The sequence below is a fragment of the Lagenorhynchus albirostris genome, chromosome 1, assembly GCF_949774975.1.
Source record: "Lagenorhynchus albirostris chromosome 1, mLagAlb1.1, whole genome shotgun sequence".
Classification (NCBI taxonomy): Eukaryota; Metazoa; Chordata; class Mammalia; order Artiodactyla; family Delphinidae; genus Lagenorhynchus; species Lagenorhynchus albirostris.
Genome location: NC_083095.1, coordinates 16,238,830 through 16,256,258, shown reverse-complemented (window position 1 = coordinate 16,256,258; position 17,429 = coordinate 16,238,830).

Here is a 17,429-nt window from a genome sequence, read left to right as displayed (position 1 = left end):
CGTGGAGCAGCTGGGCCCGTGAGCCATGGCTGCTGAGCCTGCGCGTCCGGAGCCTGTGCTCCGCAACGGGAGAGGCCACAACAGTGAGAGGCCCGCGTACCGCAAAAAAAAATAAATAAATAAAATTGTCCATATACATAATTTAAGGCATTGTGAAATGTAGCTTTCTTAAAGCTGAAAAGATAAAGATCAAAATAATTCAGTGTAAACATGTAAAAATAATAATGTCAATTATAGCCAACAATACTGTATTGTATACTTAGAATTTGCTAAGAAGGTAGTCTTACATTAAGTGTTCTTATCACAAAATAATAATAATAATAATGATAATAATAATAATAATGTTGGGAGGAAACTTAAGGAGGTGATGGATATGTTTATGGCCTTGATGGTGGTGTTGCTTTCATAGGTATATACTTATTCCCAAACTCACTGAATTATATACATTAAATATGTACAGCATTTTACATGTCAATTATACCTCAATAATGTGGTTTAAAAAAATAATGTCGATTACCATTTAAATCTGTATTATTATTTTATTATTGATGTTAACTTACTAAAAAATGCCTTTCAAAATAAATAACCATGATTTGAGGTAAACCATTGTTACACTCAGAGGTGTAATACAGTACACTATAAACAGGAGTGCTAAGCAATTGCAAATACATTAAGAAAAGACAAGGGGAGTGTCAGAGTAAAATGACAGCGATCTTCCAAGATGAATATGAATTCGAGGGTAAAATACCTTGAGAAGATCTTGCCTCATGGCTACAAGGTAGATTGATTAAGCAGAGAGTTCAAGTGAACTCAGAGAGATCTTTTGGAGATACCGTGTATTTTGAAAGAGATAAGAGAGTTACAGTATAAGTGGCTTAGAAGGAGAAGGCTTGAATCACAACTTGCTAGAAGAGACTGAAAGACATCTAAACCTGATTTTCATTCTCAGATGTTCCCTCCACCTTAGATTAATTCCTAATCCACATTTTTATACTTGGCTTATCCTGATGACCCCGCACAAATTCTTTTGTTTCCATGAAGCCTTTCACTCTATGTATTGCCAGATAGAGTCAACTATTTTTCCTCAGAACAACTTACTTATTCTGTATTTTAACCTATGGCATTGGTGTTCATGTTTTACTCGTCTTTCTTTAAATTGTGGTCCTATTTCACAATACCCTGTGCGCAGTACAGGCTAAAATGGTAAACCGTTGGTATCCATGAATTTTAAATTTGTTATTTAATTTATTTATAAATTATCCCAAAAGATTATGGTTCATAATAATGTGCTGTTTTGATGGGGTCCCAAAGATGATATGTGATGAGTTTACTTAGCTGATGAATGACCATAGACAACTATACACGGCCATGCTCAATATTATTGTGCTAATTCAGTCTTCATGCTATACTAGCTAATAGCATTTAGATATATTCTCATGCAGCTTACAGGAAATTATAAAAATTGACAAATTATTCAAGGTCCCCAGGATGTATCCTTTACAAAAGTCCATAGCCCTCAGTAAAGACACTTAGTGTTGAATTGATTGGGTATTTATTAAGTGGACTCAAAACCAATACTGAAAATAACTGATTCTGAATGAAATTTAAGGTGCATACTTGGAGTTATCACAAAACATACATTAGGTAATCTTTGCTAATATTTCCCCCTGAAGATGAAAAAAAAACATTATTTGTTGGATCTAAAAGGATATATACATTTCAATGTATCTTTAGTTAAGTCTGTTCAGATTGTCTGTGTACCATTTTTTGATATATCATTGAACCAGGATTCAAAACCACTTGATTTCAATGTATAATTCAACCATAATAATGATCAAATACTTTAAAAAATTTCCTCGGTGCATCCAGGAAAGTTAACACATTGGCTTTAATATGAAGATCTAATTAAATTCAATAAAATTTGAGGACGTGTTGAATGAAGTATGTTGAACAATATATTATGTCAAATTAAAAAAAAACTACATGAATGAATGAGGCACAATCCTTTTATCAGGGGTTTGACAATTTAGCAAGGGGAAATAAGGTAAGCACAGAAAGAAATAACCAAAATAAAATATTTTAAACAGTAAGTATCCTAAGAAGTATATAAAAAAATTAAGTCCGTTTTCAAGGAGAGCTTGGGGGAAAAGTTTTAGAAAAGAAGGTAGATTTGAAAGACGAGTAAAACTGTGACTGGTACTGAGGGAAAGACAGAAGCAAAGGCAGAGAGGCGGGGGGGGGGCGGGGACAAACCAAACCAGAGGAAGAAAGTCTTGCTTGATTTGGCCAAGTGAGCGCTTAGTTGGGCAATTGCTCCTGGTTCCTTCCCCACCATCTCCCTGGTGAAGATGGGACCACACTAAGTTTCATTCAATGATGCTCTAAAGCACCAATCTTTTCTAAACCCCAGTCAAAACTTGCTCCAAGGATCTGACATGAACCATGTACTTCTTACAGATAAGCAAGTCAGTATCTTCCCTCTCTCACTGAATATTTTCATTTTATTGCCAATTGTGTAGAGAAAGTTTTAGTTAGCTATTAAAGACCTTTGGATATTATCAAGCAAGTGAAACTGGAGACAGATTCCAGGCAGGAGCAGTTTCCCCTGAGGAGATCTGAAGTTACAAAATTACATCGTGTTGGTAAGTGCCCCATTTGTTTCTAATTCAGTGAAACAAGGGATGGAAAGGGAAGGGCTTAACACACAGAGTTATCAAATGAAAAAGACAAACTCACTGTGTGTGTGAAAAGAAATTATGGCAACAAATTTTTCTCTTTTTTGACTGACCTTGAGAAGAAAAGTCCCCAAATAGTATATTCCCAAATGAAAAATCAGTACAATTTCTTCTTCAGACATGCCACATAGGCTGTACCCCAAGTGGACATTTTAGGGGCACACCTACTTCTGTAGTTCAGTGGGGTCTACATCCCAGCAGTTAGATCTGATTACTCACTGATAGTGGATATGGGAATACATCCTACCAGTCTCTGTCACAGCAAAGCTGTAGGTATTTACCAGAGACACATTCCCCATGAAATGAAAGCAATTTATTTAAAAAATAGATATTGAAGAAGCTTCATTATTTAGAGAACATCATGTTTTTTGGAATCACTTGAAATGTTTTGTTTTGTTTTTAACATCTTTATTGGAGTATAATTGCTTTACGATCATGTGTTAGTTTCTGCTTTATAACAAAGTTCTTAAAATGTTTTTAAGATCAATTTAAAGTCATTGCAATGTCTCAACGTTACTCACTATCTGGTCATAAAATGATTTTTTCAAAATTTAAAATTGAATTTCAATATCATCTTTAAATTGGTTAGGAAGAGTCATCAGCGTAAAATATGGTCTTTCAAGTTAGAAAGATCTGAGTCTTGCTACTCAATATGTGACTTTGGATAAATTTAATAACCTCACTGAGCCTCAGTTTTGTCCTCTACAGGTTGGAGGAAAAAATAGCTACAACATAGGCTCATGATTATTATCAAATTATGTAATTTAAAATGTTAACACTTAATTATTAATTATAGTATTTATTATTAAGGAGACATTTCAAATATACTTTATATGTTATATCAAGGAGATAATACAATTATTTTGCAAGAAACTGAAAGTATCAGCTTACCATATTCAGCAAGTACAAATTATGCTGTTTTTACAGCTAACTGTTGCAATATATCATTACAAATATTCAAGTAAATGTCTTAGATGCTCTAAATTTCCATTTGTAGCCCATCTCTGGAGGTCCCCATCCTCATACACTACTGAAGTTGAAAAAAAACTTTCAGATGAAAGAGGTTTTATACTGGCTCAGAGGATGGATGGATGGCTTTTCAAAAGCACACCAAAGATTGGTTTTCTGTATGCCAGCCTCTGAGTACTAGGTTTAACTGTAAAGCTGCACAGTTCAAAGATAATTAAAAGTTATATCCTTTTCACCAATTTCCAAGTTGGAAAACATACATGGCAATACTTAGTAATACAACCCATGGCAAAGGTTTTCTAAAAAGTAGATACAGAAAGCCAGCTGGATTTCATAGGTCAGAACAAAGTTTTGATGTTATAAAGTACACTGATATTTGTCTTTAATTCAGCAAGAGGGGAAACTTCTCTTGAGAGAGAGAGCAATAGAGAGAAAGACAATCAGGTGATAGGAAATCAGGGTCAGAAAAAAACAAGTGCAAAAAAGAACGTGACAAGAATTTCCTGAGGTATCAAAATTTGGGATTTTGTTTTCAAAGTTGACAGTTAATATAATTCCCAGGAATGAAGCTGAGTTACATCATTCATTCACTCATTCATCCATCCATCCATCCACTCATTCTTGCCACCAGTAAATGACCAATGCCTTTTTTATGACAGACACTTTACTAGTCCTTGAGAATACAGGGTAACTAAGAGAAGATTCCAGCATTGGATGAGAGCACATGAGACCACATGACCAAGTGAGCCAGCAGAAGAATGCACATTGAGTTTGTGAGTTCATGGTAGAGTGACATATGGTTGGAGGAGCCAGAAGTTTTAAATCAGTTCACATAAAAGCCCAGGGTTAACATCTAATCTCCTTCCATATTACATAGCTATTTACTTTACAAGCCATGACCACCATCCCATCTAATCCATGAACGATGGGTCCTTAGAGTGCTTTCTAACCTGTTGTTCATGGAATCATAATAGTTCAGAGGATAGGGTTTCCACAGCTTCCCTTGCATGATGAGTTCAAGGAATAATAAATTTCAAAGTCAAGAAGTAGATCTTGATATAAATCTTCATTAGTCATTCTTTGCTTTACATGAACTTGTGAACATATGAATAATGCATTCATTTGCCTAAGGATACATAAGTCACAATTCATTATTTTCTTGAACAGAACAATACTAGTCCACTTTCTTGCCAGGATTAAGGGGAATCAAACAGCAGGCACTACAGGTACTGTTAGTCTTGCCTATGGATATTTCACCGTTAAGCCCCATTTCTCCTGGAGATCCTAAATATGCAAATCTGCTAACTCTCTAGGAGTTCACCTGGACACCTTAGAGCAGTGCCTGCAAGGTGTAGAGCCTGTCAACCATAAGCCTTCAGATTGAAGAGAATGTGCTCTTTTGAATCATTTCTGTGATTGTATTACCATATAATATCTTTTTATTAGCACTTGAATCTGATTTTTTCAAGCAGCATTATTCATTAATTCAATGGATATATATTGAATGTAAATAGTCTCCTTCCTCATGAACCTTATGGTCTAGAATAGAGATATTAATCAAAGATTCACATAAATACATGTAAATTTACAATTATGGTTAGTGTTTCAACAGGAGAGTAGTAAATTATGTTAAGAGAAGGTATGGTATAACAGGGATGAATTCATTAGTGCAGGATCTCTCGGAAGGTTTCTGAGGGAAGTGACGTAAGAAGGGTACATAAGACTTAATAAGGGGAATAGAGAACAGGGATGAGTATGGCAATCAGTGAGGCCAGTACATATGACATCCCTATAGGTTGAGAGAGGAAGGCACAATCATGAGACCTAAAGAAAGTCATTGTTTCTTGGGTGCAGAGATTTTGTAGCCCCTACACTGTGTAGGTGTTGTAAAAGGAAAGGCAAAATGATCAGGTTTGCATTTTAATGAAGCTATCTAGCTTCAGTGCAAAAAAGAATTTGAGTGATGTGGTACGAGTTTTAATACAGAAAAAAAAATTAGGAGGTTATTGAAATAGTTCAGGTAAGTGATAATGGTAACATGGACTAATTTTGTGATATGAAACAATAACAACAGCTATAATAATAATTAGAGCAAACTTATATTGAACATTTACTTTGTGGCAGGGAGAAAAATGAGGTGTTTCAAGAGTTGTTCTTTTTCTTTTAGAAGATAAGATTGACAGATTACTGATAGATTGCAAATGGGTGGTTAAGGAGAGGAAGGTGTTCAGAATACAAGCAAGCACCTGATTTGTAGACCTGTAGAATGAAGACACCATTTATTGAACTAGGAACTAGTATGATTGGTCTCTGTCCACCTACATCATCATAATCTTTACCATCAGAAAAAATTATGCTTTTAAAAAAGCTCACAGAATGATCCAGTGATTTGTTAATCTATTAACATCAAAGCCTCACTCTGTTTTGTGAACTCAAAGAGTGACTGGCAGTGATATGAGGTGGAATTTCTGGGTAGCTGTTATTCAGGCCTTTCCAAATTTCCATTAGTATTAATAATACTTTTTATCTTTTTCCAATGCCAATGAGTTCTATAAGACACACATCTTTCCTTAAACTTCTCATCGTACGCTATCAACAGGGTAAGTATTTTTTTTTAAGTTCTAGGCAAGAGTTTTTGAGAATTTATAACTGTAGGAACTTAAAATTTCTCTTCGAGAGAGAACAAGTAAATCATGCTTCTTCCCATTAGTTTCAGTGCAAAGTGCCCACAGTATTCCAGTTCTACACTAAGTCCAGGGAAATAAGGCACTGATAATCCAAACTGGCATACCAGTCTTCCCCTGTTGGGTAGATGGTGTTCATGGAGATTAAAAAGAGCATAGGCAGTGGAATCAGACAGTCCTAGATAGAAATTTGTGTGTCTATGGGGCACTTATTTACATTCATGTAATGGGTCTCTCTCTGTGAAATAAGAATGATAGGAGCCACTATTAGAAAGTAGAAACTCTAGTTCTCAGTGAAGAATGCCTGCAAAAATAATGCACAATACTCAAGACAGCATCGAACCAAAAGTGTAAGCTGTTGTCATTATGAGGTAAGTACCAGACAGTAAGAGATTAAGGAGTAAGAAAGACGTATGTCAAAAAGAAGACTGGATGAGGGGATATATTTGCCACACAGAAGATTTTACACAGATTGAGAAAAGAAGCATGTCTTACGCATAATTCTATCTCTAGAATCCAAAGTTGTGACACCTTTTGCAGAGAAGATACAGAATAACTACTTATTAAATTGAAATCACCTACCTCAGTGTGTTGCAGATTTTCACATTAAAAATTGCAAAATATGCATTATTTTGTCCCTACAGTTGGACAGTCTGGAAAATATAACCTGTACACAAGCAGCAAAGCAAGGAAAAATCTTTCTTATGCCTGTTGCTTAGGCCAGTAAGTATAAGCATTTCCATTCACACTTCTGGGGCTTCCAAAGCATCATAAGAAAGTTTATAGAAGTCAATTTACCTGGTACAAACTTGTCTGCCCGTAGTCAGTCTGTATAGAGGAATTGACTACTATTTCAACAGAAACTGCACATTTTAGAGTAAAATACCAAGAGCAGAAATGGAAAGTTAGTGGCATAAAAATATATATTTTGTTTATCCCCATAGAGTTTTCAAAAAATATTTAATTAATTGTCAATTTCAGTTGAAGATGTTCACATTTAAAACCTGGAATTCTGACATTTCTTGAAAAAGAATGATCTAGCAACATTGGGACTGACTTAGCCTTTCCCCATCACCTGGTACTGAAGTCTGGCCTTCACCCTTTTTCAAAAGGCACTGCACTCCCTGTTACCGTGTCCAAAATCGTTCTGCTCGCCACCCCATGACAGGCCCATAAATCTGGAGATGAGTTGCTGGGGCAAGGAATAATGACTTTATTCAGAAAGCCAGCAGACCAAGAAGATGGTAGACTAGTGTCCTGGAGACCCATCTTACCTGAGTTAGATTTAGGCTTCTTTTATACTGAAAGGGGAGGGGGCGTGGTTGGTTGTTACAAACTTCTTGGTGCCAGAATCCTTTGTTCTTGCAGCTGTCCTGGTAGGTCAGGTCATGATGTTCCTATAAACCTGCAACAGACAAATGTTTTTCTCTGTTCTGCAGATATTGTATCTCTATCTGAATGGAAGAGGGTTATACCTTTAAAGGTCAGAGCCTTGAGAATGGGCTATCCTATATATTTCAGGCTATAGGCAACACTCTTTTACAAAAGGTGCAGAGCCAGCATGACTAAGCACAGGCAACAGAGCACAAAGGTTAAAGTGAAAGAAACAAATCCAGCATGGAGTCAGATTTGTTCTTCCCTATTATATCACCTGGCCTGTTTCACTCTCACCATCACCCGACTGAGTGCTGTAGGTATTTGAGATTGAGATTGCTGCCTCAAAGGTCAGTGATGTGGATTCTATGCACCATGCAAATGAAGATAAGTAATATAGACAAGGTACTGTTTCCTTATAGAGTTCACAAAATGCCAGGAATAAAGATAAACAGTTTGAGATAATAAGCTATTAAGTTAGGCACTAAAATACAACATGAACTTGATGATCTAAGGTTTCTCTAGATTTAAAAGATTTACACTATGTGAGAAAGATAATAGTTTCTATTTAATGAGGTAAGTTTTAAAAATTATTAAAACATGTTTTCTTAAATATATGCCATCTTCCCTTGACTATGTCATATACAATTTATATTACCTGGTCAATGTTATGACACTAACTTATGGGTTTGAAATGCAGAAAATGTGCACACGATGATTTTGTGAGATATTATGTTTGTTTTAAAGTGGCAAAATAGATTAATATGTGTATCTCCATTTTCACTTACCTAATAGGAACTTCTTCATAACCATTTCTTTATATACAGAAAAGAAGATACAATAGGGTAGAAACCTCCAATGAATTTGCAAATGGCACTGCTGAACTCTGCTAGGGAGAGCCTTTTCAACCTAATAGGTACCTTTAGAAAATATTATTCAGGATCTGATGCTTTTCTTACTGAAATGACAGTGTTGGAATATAATTACCCAAAGATATTCTTAGCTCGTATTGCATAAGGTATTGCCTTGGACTTTAAAGCCATTGCTCAACCAAAGCCATTTTTTAAAGAAAACTTTCACAGGACTACTTTGTGGAAAGAGGTTTGAATCTTGAACTTTTAAAATGTTACTTTTAAAAATTCAACCTGTAAGAGTGATTTTTTGGTAGGAAAATTAAGCCATTTACAAAAGGACAAGTACTGTGTGACTTCATTTATCTGAGGTACATAGAGTAGTCAAATTCATAGAGTCAGAAAGTAGAATGGTGGCTGCCAGGGGCTTCTAGACATGTCTTGATTTCTGAGATGTTAAAAATGTTGGATGGGGGAGAAGCACATGCCTTAGTTTTCTAGGGCTGCTGTAACAAAGTTTTACACACTGGGTCCCTTAAAGCAACTGAAATGTACTCTCTCACAGTACCGGAGGCTAGAATTCTGAAATCAGGATGTCAGCAGAGCCATGCTCCCTCTGAAGGCCCTGGAGAAGACTCTTTCCTTTCCTCTCCCCTAGCTTCTAGTGACAGCTAGCGATCTTAGGTGGAATACAGTCATTGCTATTAATATTCATGTGGACCTACCCCAATTAATAACCACAACCATACACAGTAGGTTGTCTCAATTTTACATACCTGATCAGAAGGAAGCCATTAAGTAACTTGCCCAGAGTCACTAAGTTAATCACTAGAGAACCCTAGACTTGAATGTATATGTGTTCAACAGAACAGTCCATACGTCGTAGTTTCTTTGTGCTGTGCATGGCACAGCTGAGAATGGTGCTCTTATTTTCCATTCGTCCCCCAGCTCCATACTTCAGTGACCCACTCTGGGCTCCTGGAGCTGAACCCTATAAGCTACATCACCCAAGCAGCACTTCGCTCACCTCCAGTTTTGTTCAGCCAGTGGGAAGCACCAGTAGGAGATAGAAGGGTGGGATCAAGGCAAGGCAGCATAGGTATTCCCAGGCTCCTTCTCTGCTGGCCATGGTCATGCCCATGTGGCTGCATATATCCACTTAAGTCTCCTATTGAATGGTCCATCTCCAAGTGCCACAGTTCCATTTGAGTTGTAGTAATGCTACTTTCAGGCATAGGCTAGTCTCTGGGTCCTTTACAATCCCTCCTTGGTTTCTTTAACCTTGCCTCTAGCTTTGTAAAAATTTGACTAAACTTTCTTCAATTACCCATGAGTGTGCCATCTATTTCCAGACAAAGAAACCAGATTAGATCTCACAAACTAGCAGGATATGCCAAGACTCCTTCAGCTGGGTGGAGCCTCTTACAATCTTACGGCTAAGAAAGAGAAATCAAATGATTTTCTGGGGAGGTGAGAAGGCAGAAATGTTAAAGGCAAAAGTGGATTGCCTAAGGAGTAATACTCAGAGCCGTTGGTGAGAGACTGAATCTAAGTCAAAGATAGGATATTTTCTTTTAGAGTGGTTCCTTAGCTTTTCATCTTTTACTATGCATAACGTCCATGCCACAGAGCCCAAGGTTTTGAAGATTTTATTTCAATAATGATGATAATATAATTAATGTTCCTATTACCCAATCAGGAATACCAAATTCAGCTTCTACAATATGAGCAAAAGCAGAAAAATAAAAAATAAAAATAAATAAGTGTTTAAAAAGTCTCTGTAGATAAATGGAAAGAAAAGCGTTATAATGATATCATTCCCCAAAACCACCATTCTTCCCACTTCTGTCTAAATCTACCTTAATAGACTTTTAGAGGGGCTAAAAATCTCTGATTGGGAACTGCTTCATTAGACAACATGGAAGTATTGAATGTTTAGACAAATACAATCAGGCCACACTAGAAATTAGTTTTTAAATTACACTTTATATACTAATGTCATCTTTCTGAGGCGTATCTAACTGACCTTACAGTGACAGTTACTAAGAAATGGAGGGCTTCCCTGGTGGCGCAGTGGTTGAGAATCTGCCTGCTAATGCAGGGGACACGGATTCGAGCCCTGGTATGGGAAGATCCCACATGCCATGGAGCAACTAGGCCCGTGAGTCACAACTACTGAGCCTGCGTGTCTGCAGCCTGTGCTCCGCAACAAGAGAGGCCACGATAGTGAGAGTAGAGGCCCGCGCACCGCGATGAAGAGTGGCCCCCGCTCGCTGAAACTAGAGAGAGTCCTCGCACAGAAACAAAGACCCAACACAGCCAAAAATAAATAAATATAAAAATAAATGTTTTTAATACTCAACCTTTCTGTGAAATTATTGACTCATTCTGCATCACTAGATCAAACACAATCATTTAAACTAACTCCAGTTATACTTTCAAGTAAATGCTCTGGCAAGGGTAGATAATATGACGCTATGGACAGTGAGATGAGATGTCAACTTCCAAAGAAAAATGATGTTATGGTTACATTTTCAAGATAATAATTTAGAAAAGTCCTCCAATGTAACTTTGATTTCCTAAATCATCTTACAGTTTAACCTAAAGTTGTTCTCAGGGCTCACTGCTTTCCTTGCTGATTTTTTGAAGCAACATTGCTAAAACATACTTGAATTTTAGAGAAAAGATTCAGGGGAAATTGAATTTCTTTTGCTTACATTTGTGTAAAATTCTATTTTGACTCTCAGCTGGCAAGAAGTTTAATTAATTAGTTGTCCCTTGCAACTAACATATGAATTTCACACATCTGTTTTAAAAAATCAGCACAGGATACAATTAGAATAAAACAGCCTGTAGAAAAACAAACACTTTTCGCAGGTGTTAGATAAGTGTCTAAATTCACTTATATATAGTTTCTCTGGGAGAAGATAAGTTAAAGTCCTGAAATTGTTATTCTTTCTGAAATGACTCGAAGTTTATATAACAGGCAGAGAAACTTTCTATAATGCTTCATCACTGGGCCAATTATCTGATACTGATTTTCCAATGAGGTAGTCCAATAAAGAGCACTAAACATGAAAAGTTATTTATTATAATGCGGTATAATGTCTTTCATATTTTTGCACAACTTTCTGTATGAGGGATCCCTATAGTCCAGGGATCATATTGAGCTTTCCAATGACCTTCCTTCTTATGATAGTTACTGTTTAGTTTTTTTTGCCTTCTCTGATGACCTACATCTACTTCCGCATAAAGATGATAGCCTGACCCCTTGGACCTGAACCTGTGTTGGGTCTCTCATCAAACACTGAGTTTCTCTCACCAGACTGTGCCTGTGGTAACACAGAGGGCATCAGAGACTTTAAGAAGCCAATATCTCCCTGAAATTCTGGTAACAAGTTACAACAAGGTAGACCCCAAAGAGCATTTACCCATTTATCTAGTCATTGCTTCCATCACCAAATAAGGGGCTGTAAGAGGTAGATAACATAGAAGGAAATGGTACTGTGGTTCGTATTCTTTCTCTATTTAAGATCCTTGCCTATAACTCATAATAGTTGTAGCCGTTTCTAGAACAATATAGTAACAGGAAGAAGTAGGCTGACATGACCAAGTGTGTGTATTTTTTTTTCTCCAAGGCAGAACAGAGAGAGCTTGAGGCTGCACAAATGGAGCAATCGTATACTTCTCCTATTTCAGCCTAAATGTGAATTTCAGGAACATTCATCTTTGAAATTTTTTTCCTTTGTGTCTTTCTTGGTTTGTTCCAACACTACTTTCTGGTACGTTTCTGCTGGTGTTAGTGTACTGACTACAAAGGAAATTGTTGTCTATCTCACCAAACCCTCCAGAATAGGAGAAATGTGTCCCAGTAAACAAAACATGAGCAGAAGATAACAACCTGTTAAGATTCTTTATTTTTTAATGTTTACTCAGCAACCACAGTATGCTGCAAATAAAATCTAGGCAGAATAAGCTTTTAGTCACGAAATACACTTCTGGAGAAAGAATTGCTCTCTATTGCATGAACAATTTACACCATCAGTTTATGAGAAGTTATACCTTCAGCAAGGGACAGACATATCTTAACTGGAACATTCAATACTGAGTGATACAAAAGGTATACGGTGCCTTGGCGTAGCCAAGGAGGGGTAAAGTGCTAGATCAGTTCCTTTTCAAAACTCTGGGGCCAGTTGTATCTCAGTTTTTTGTTTTGTTTGCTTTTTTATGTTGTTTTGGAATTAAACAACAACAATAACAGCCATATATTATCTAGCAGCATATTACATAACACTTGCAAAAGAGATTGGGTAAAACCCCATGATTAAACACATTACTATTTCTGCAGGTTTATGTATCAATATTCACACCAAGTAGTACAAGTACAACCTATCAGTAGCTTCACATCAGTTCTGTCAGTTTTGCCACCAAATAAGTTAAAAAATAAATAAATCTTTTTTCTAAGACTGGTGGACTTTGCAATTATGGATAAGGAAAGATTTTGGATTTTCAATATTAGCAGCATCAGAAATATTAGGAGAAGTATGGTAACTGCCATCCTTTTTTTTTTTTTTGAATATTTACTCCATGCGAGGCAGTTATGACAAACACTTTGTGTACATGATCAACAATTCTTGTAAAATCTTGCAAGATTGGTATTGGGACCGTTTTACAAACGAGAAAACTGAGAATCAGGCAGGTTAAGTTATTTACCCAAAGTCAGCTTGATTGTGATTCAGATTGAAGCTGGCTCCTCTTTACAGCACCTCTCATTACTGCAGTAATTTATACATCTCACAGTAATATACACATCTTACCAAGCGTCCTCCCAGACACAACCATTACATTCACTGAATGGGTGAGAAGGCACCAGGGAGTAGGCTTGTACTGATTCCTTCCCCCAGATCCCCAAGAACACTATCTAGCACGTAATGATCACTCATGTTTATCGAATGAATGAATAAATGAGTTGATTAGCATTATTTTATAATTTAATATTAACTCAAGATGTTACTTTTAAGTGGTTTTCATTTGTTAATGCACTTATCAGCAGAACTGCCTATTCAATCAAGCAAAGCCTCTGCGCTACGTTCCATGTCTCAGGGAACCCCATGCTCCAGATGTCTGCCTCAGAACTCTCTATGCCCGACTACTGTGCCTGGGACCAGCCACAGCAACCAGCTACAAAGGTGGCTGTAACTCTTATGCCATTTTAAATTATTTTTATTCAAAGTCATACTCGGTTTGTTTCAATTATGGGCACTCGGACGAAAGCAAGAAGTATGAGGAATATCTATGTGGAAAAACAAGTTAATGGAAACTACTAACAGGAACATCGTTTTGCAAATATGCTTCAATATCTTCATCATATCTATATTCAAAAGCCTGGAATTCTTTTCTAGCAAAGCAACATGTTTCTCATAGTTTGCTCGTTTTTTTTTAAAGAGAAAAATGGTGACAATATAGCTTCTCAGTCTTTGAATAAATACTAGCCAAATCTGAAGTGAGTTGGTGGAAAACCCTACAAAACAAAGGCTTCTCTCTCTAATTTCATGACGTAAAAATAAATACACAAAGTGGAACTAACCTGTTTGGGTATCTAAAGAGGAAAATGGAAGAACTCCCAAAAGAAGGTAATAAAGCATATTTCTACTTTGGATGGTATAATAAGCAGTGAACTCCCAATGTATATAACAATAATATATCTTTAGTCACAAAACTTGAACCTAATATAATGTCATTTAAAAAAATCATTTGTTGACAAATCATGCTTCCTCTTACACACTTAAAATTAACCAAGTTGGGTGTGACAGAATCAAATAGAGAAAAGAAATGTGTGTCAACACAGGATGAATACTACTAAATATTGTATTAAAGTAAATTTTATAAAATTATTTTAAACTATACTAATATTTGAGATAACTTTTTAAAGTCATTGATTTATTAACATCTTTAAAAAATGTAAAAGCTATCCTGAAAGCATTCATGAGATCAGATGTTACTTACATATGGATTCTGAAGTTTGTGAAATCCTGGCTCAAAACTAGTGATAGTAGAAGAAGGGAATCTTTTATTATTCTCAGTATGTCATACATGTTGGCTCATTAAGGAGAAAGAGCTGAACTTTGCACATTACAGGGATTTAATATTTCAGAAAAGGAAGCAAACAGATTTGTGTAAATATATAAATATATTGACACCTCTTGACAATGTTTTTTAATGGAAAACCCTACTGTTTAAAGAAATCTCACTTATTTGTGATCACTTCTACTGCCTTTAAATGAAGATTTGTATATTCAAGCCTGGGGTTTCACATGGAAGAAGTGGATGCCATTTTTGATGGATGTCAATCAAGGACATAAGAAGATGACACATATATTTTCCCATGCAAGTACCAACCAACATTTACTCCTTTTTAAAATCATGCCAGGGCAGCCTCACTCTTCTGGGAAGGGGCAAAACCTCAGTGGAAGAGACTACACCAGCCATGCTCTGGAGCCTTCAAGGCTGAGCATTGCCAGGGTGGATTCACGGGACTTGATGGTCTGTATATGATGTTAGCAGACTGATTCTTCCTCTGTTTTTGTTTTGTTGGACTCTTTGGTTAGCCTCCTTATCTAAGGATAATAATAACATCCCTTGAAGAACTGTCGTGATAATTAAGATAATGTGTATTAGGCTCTGGGCACAGTTTATGGCACATGGAATGTGTTAATAAATGCTAAATATTACTACTTTTGAAATATCGTTAAGATTATTAATTGTCATTGTTGCTCCTTTCCCGCTTCTCAAAATAATCTACTTACCTTAACCCCAACACTACCCCAACCAACCAATTCCTCCTGGTATGTGTGATACATTTCATTTCATCCACATTTACTCAAATATTGCATCAGCAATAGTCTTCAAGAATAAGAGGAAATATGTTTATTACATCCAATGTCATCCAGTCCTTAAATGGTAGACAAGGTAAAAAAGTAAGCAAACAAATAGGTAAGAAGCATGAATTATTAGAAGAGAAATTTGGAAGCCGGAAGTAAATTTCTCAACAAAGGCCATTTGACAAGGCAGTAAGGGAGCCAGAGTCGGAATAATCATATTTGCCCATTTGGATCTTCTTACACTGACATTTGTTTAAGGTCATAGTGTAAAAACAGTTACAGAACGAGCAGTATCACAACAGGGACATCCAGATGATCTTGGCATAAGCAGTAGTTCTGCCAAAGAGGAAACTGAGGCTCATAGAGGCAAATGCAATTCCTAAAGACACATTAGCAGTTAGTGAAATTCAGAATACTTAAAAGAACATAACCCAGGAGGATTTAATTTTCTCAGATCACATATACTGTTCTTCTTCATATTCTCACTATTGAAAAATTAGGAAACCATTACTGAGAACAAAAATTACCAGAAACAACTCATTAGTTAGTTTGACTTTTGTTTTCATTATTTTGAATTATTAATTATACCAAACATATAGATAAAAATAGAGGATAATATGAATACCAATGAATTCATAGCCCTGCTTAATTAGATCTTAATGTTTTGCCTTATTTGCTTTCTATTTCTTCTTTCCAAGTAATACATCATGGATAGGATGGAAGCTGCTGTGTGAATCAACTCCAGTACCATCCTCTCATTTCTTTTCTCCCTCCCCAAGGAAAAAAAAAATCTCTAAATAGATTCTAAGTGGAGATTTGAGTAAAGCCAGGCAGAACCCAGATAGGATGCCCTGCACTTCTCTTTATCCCCACACCCTCTCGGATCCATGGAGTGTGTGTGCACCCTACTCTGTGTGTTTCCCATGAAGAAGCCTTCAGCTGGACCTTCTGCTTCTTTTTTTTTAAAAACAATCTGGTGCTTATTTTCTTTTAATTAGTGAATTAAATAAGTTTCTATTTATTGTGGTTTCTGATATATTTTATTTAAACCTTGTGTTTTTTTACTTACTCATCTTTTTATACCTCTTTATTCATAAGGAGTCTACTGAAATTTTATTATTCTTTTATAGATAATTTGCACATTATAGTTCAAGACTATTTTTAGTTTTCTATAGATTCACTATTTAATTGTGGTTCTCATATTGCAATACATAAATGTATCAAATCAACACGGCCGAGTCCTACACCTTAAACTTACACAATGTTATATGTTAATTGTATCTCAATTAAAAAAAATATTTACTGGTAGGTGGTAGAACTTCTGCCTGACAGAAATATCCAGGACATCAAAGATGCAACAGGCAAGCCATGAAGTGGCCTGATTCAAGTCCCAGCTATGGCTGTGTCTTTGCCTTCCCCACATCTTAGTTTAGAGCTTCCTGAAAATCTGCAGCCCTAGCAACAAGAAGCCACAGTGTGTCTCTCAATTGTTCTATATTGTGGAGGAGGGTGTCCCACATCATCTTTCAGGTTCAAATGCCAGACCTGGTTCTGACCCCAACTCAAGAGGAGCATTTTAAATTTCCTATAAAGCTAGACACTGATCTCCTGTCACCATTACCAGCTTCCAACTCCAGAAAACAGCTTGCCCCAGATCCCACCCAAAACCATTTTACATTGCCCTTCTTTGTCTGAACCAGAGAGTGTTTATCACGTTTTCAAGTCTCCTGCTGTGTTTTCATTACCTTTTTATGTTTCCCATCGGTTCCCTATGTTTAGAGCAAAAAGACATATCAAATTGTGAACTTATTTCACCAACTTGACCTGAAGTCGATATTTTAAAATATGCTGCACAGCTATCAGAACAGAAAAGTGAGGAGAAAACAAGCCCTTATCAGAATTTTTTCTCAAAAAAAAAATAGCTTCAGGAAAGTA